The sequence below is a fragment of the Euprymna scolopes genome, chromosome 4 (genome assembly GCF_053919585.1).
Source record: "Euprymna scolopes isolate OS-2025 chromosome 4, ASM5391958v1, whole genome shotgun sequence".
NCBI lineage: Eukaryota > Metazoa > Mollusca > Cephalopoda > Sepiida > Sepiolidae > Euprymna > Euprymna scolopes.
Window position 1 is genome coordinate 68489521 of NC_136485.1, and position 4377 is coordinate 68493897.

Consider the following 4377-nt stretch of genomic DNA (forward strand, 5'->3'; position numbering starts at 1 on the left):
TCCTAGAGTGGATGAAACGCGGAATATTCAGTGTAGCTTAATGGCCATATATATTTTATAACTTACTACCTAGCTCTACCTACGTATTGAGCACTTTTGAAGTCAATACTTAAAGTTTACGCATAAATCTATACTTTCGTATATTAATTTTATGTGAGTAAATTAAGTAGTTATACTTAGTTCCTGAAACAGTCGAGCACTCTCAAAAGAATTTATTTCACCACATTGAAAATAGACATGGAAAAAGTTAATTTCGAAACATCGCTAAAAAGCATCTCCATACCTAGCAAGCATGGCTATATTATTAAATTAATCCAAAAAACAGATGAACTAATACGTCGAATGCGATGGCGAGCAAATTTCTTCCTTAAAAATGAAAACATAAACAAAAAAGAATCATATGGTTTTAAAACCCTTGAAAATGCGAAAACAGTAGACCTTTTGATAAACTTCGAAAATGACCTTTTAAACGTAATTAAAAACTTTGAATTCCACAATCAACCTAACAATTTCCAACGGAAACTACAAAAATCGTTAGATAAATAAACAACTCTAATAAAATATTTGTAAAAGCAGATAAAACTAGAAACGTTTATAAAATAGATAAACAAGAATATAACAAACTAATCACAGAAAACATTACAAAATACTACAAAAAACTAGACATAAACGAATGCGACTACATAGATATAATAAATACTGAAAGTAAACAAATTACCGATAAATTAAAAATTAGCGATAAAGTTGGCAAATTGAAACCTAGAGAGGCATACATTCTGCTTAAAGACCACAAATGGGATTTTAATAATAATCCCAGCACCCGCTTGATAAACCCAACTAAACCAGAAATAGGTAGAATTAGCAAAACAATACTTTCTAGAGTAAACAAACAAATCAAACAAGACCTAGAATTAAACCAGTGGGCAAATACTGCCGAAGCAATCACCTGGTTTAAAAATATAGAAAACAAAGATAAATGTACGTTTATACAGTTTGACATCATAGACTTTTATCCCTCGATATCTGAAGAACTTTTTAACATTGCCCTAGAATTTGCCGAGGCATACACTGATATATCCTCGGAAGAAATCAACATCATTAAAAAATGTAGAAAATCAGTTCTAATAAATAACAATATCCAATGGATAAAAACTAAAATGAAAAATTCGTTTGATTTGGCGAAGGGTGCCAGGGATCTGCAGAGGCATCAGATCTTGTGGGATTATTCATTCTATATACCCTCACAAGCATATTTGATACTACGGATATCGGCCTATATAGAGATGACGGAATAGCTATATTAAAAAAAAACTCCAACAAAGTCAAGGGAGATAACTTTAAGAAAATCATACACAAGGAAATGAAAAAATTAGGCCTAAAATAGATGTATTAGCTAACATGAAAATAACAAACTTCCTGGACATCACGTTAAATTTAGATAAAAACACGTATGAACCCTACTTAAAAGTAATATACGTAAACCCTAAGTCCAATCACCCACCATCAATTATAAAACAGATTCCTAACTTGATCGTAAGTAGACTCAAGCGATGAAAATGCATTTAACAGGTACACCAATATCTATGAAAAAGTCCTAAAAAAATAGTGGATACAAAAATATCGATATCAAATAGAAGTAACAAACCACCAATAACTATAATAAAATTAAAAATAGAAGAAAAAGAACTATAATTTGGTATACGGCCCCATACAATCAAATGTTAAAAACAAAACTTAGCAAGAAATTTCTAGATCTTATTGAAAAACACTTTCCCGCAACCAACCCCTCACACAAAATTTTCAATAAAAATACCTTAAAGTTATCCTACAGTTGTTGCGAAAATTTAGAGATGATAATTAAAGCACATGATAACAAAATATTAAATAAAAACAATGTAAACAACAACAAAATAAACAAAAAATAGACACCATGACAAAAATAAAACTAACACTAGCAGAAATAATAATAATAATAATAATAATAATAATAATAATAATAATAATAATAATAATAAACCAACCTCGGACAAGAACAACCATACTATAAATAAAAATACTAATAACGAACAAGATAAATGCAACTGTAGACACAGCACACTTTGCCCAGTTCAAAATAAATGTCTAACCAAAAGCGTAGTTTACCAGGCCACAATATTTGCGAAAGAAAACCCGAATAACAAGAAATATTACGTAGGTATGACTTCCTTAGATTTCAAAACTCGATACTATGACCACAAAAGGGCATTCAACAATAAAATAACACCGTATGAAAACAACACTAGTGAATAAATACTGGGAACTCAAGGAAAGTGGACATTAGCCGGTAGTCGAATGGAAAATAATAAGACAAGCTACCACGTGTAGGGACCTAGACGACCCATGTAGATTATGCCTTCATGAAAAATTTTCTATCCTGTACTTTAAAGAACCCCAACATCTATTAAACTGTAGAAGAGAAATAGAAAAACAACTGTGTTCACAAGATAAAATTTACGCTAGGATAGCGATACAAAATAGTTTTAAAACTAACTAAAACAATAGAAAATAAACTAATAAATAAATTAAATAAACATGAATATACATAAACGATCACACATATATGTATGCATATATATATATGTATATATGTGCATATATATATGTGTACACATATATATATTTATATATAAACTAACATAAAAAAACACTAACCTAGATTTAAAACAGATCAAGAAGCTAAATATCCAGGCTAAATAGAGCACACACAAAGGAACAGGTCAACCAGAGGTCAAAAAGGCCTTTGTCTGATAAATGCATTCTCATTGGCTGATAGGAAGGGCGCGGTGGATACTAGAAAGCTGGTTGGCTAACTAAAATCTCAATAGAAGATGAGCATATAAAAATGACAAACAACCACAAAATTCGCGCATAAGCCTGAAGAATCCTAGAGTGGATGAAACGCGGAATATTCAGTGTAGCTTAATCGCCATATACATTTTATAACTTACTATATGCATATATATATACACATATATATACATATATATACACATATATATATACATATATACACATATGTATACATATATATATACATATATACACACACATATATATGCATATATGCATATATACATATATATATATACATATACATATATAAATACATATATACATATATAAATATATATACATACAGTGATGATCATATTTATTGGCACGGTGAAATAAAAGTTAAATTTTGTCTAATAAATTCTAAAAAAGGGATTAAATTAAAGAAAATAACAAAGTATATTATGTATTTTTAACTGGCCTTTCCGATGCAGCAATCGGATTTTAGAAAAAATAAATAACAAAGGAACAACAAACATAATTGCAAAAAACCCTTGTTCAAAATTATTGGCACGGCTTTGTTTTTCTTTTAGTATCAGTATAATATCAATCAATTTCCGGTTTACGTGCTTTCTGAACTTTTTTATAGCCATATTATGCTTGTTTAACGCTAATTCAGTGAATAATTTTGTTCAGATAATTTTTAGATAGCGATTTATTTAAACTATTATAAGTGACTAAATTATAATTTTCAATCGCCATGGTTAAAACTAAGGAACACAGCGAAGACGTCAGGAAGCTTGTTGTAGCATGCCATACCAATGGGGAGGGCTATGATAAGATTTCAAAGAAGCTAAACCTTCCCAAATCCACTGTTAGAGCCATAATAAACAAGTTCAAATCGCAAGGCCACGTTATGAGTTTAGAGGGTAGAGGGAGAAAAAGGATTCTTTCCCCAAGAGATGAACGGAAAATTGTTCGACAAGTAAAACAAAACCCAAGGATCTCTGTTGGGGAGATTGTTGATGAACAGAGCACCTCTGGAGTGAATGTATCTCGACATACAGTTGGTAGAGTTTTGAAGAGAGCTGGTTTAAAAGCATGTCGTCCGAGAAAGACTCCCTTATTGAAGCCTATGCACCTGAAAGCAAGGCTAGCCTTTGCAAAACGTCATATTGATAAAGATGTTGCATTCTGGAAACGTGTTCTATGGACTGACGAAACGAAAATAGAGTTATTTGGCCATAATAAAGTGTCTTATATTTACAGAAAATCTGGCGAAGCTTTCCTGCCTAAGAACACCATACCCACAGTGAAGCACGGTGGAGGCAGTTTGATGTTTTGGGGATCCTTTGCTGCCCCTGGACCAGGGCGACTTGTTAAGGTCACAGGTAGCATAAAAAAGGAAGATTATGTTAAAATATTGGATGAAAACCTGAAAGACTCTGCTAAAGAGCTCTCACTTGGTCGTCGTTGGTGGTTCATGCAAGATAATGACCCAAAGCATTCGGCTAAACTGACAAAGAAATGGCTTGAGGACAATCATATTAATGTTTTGGAGTGGCC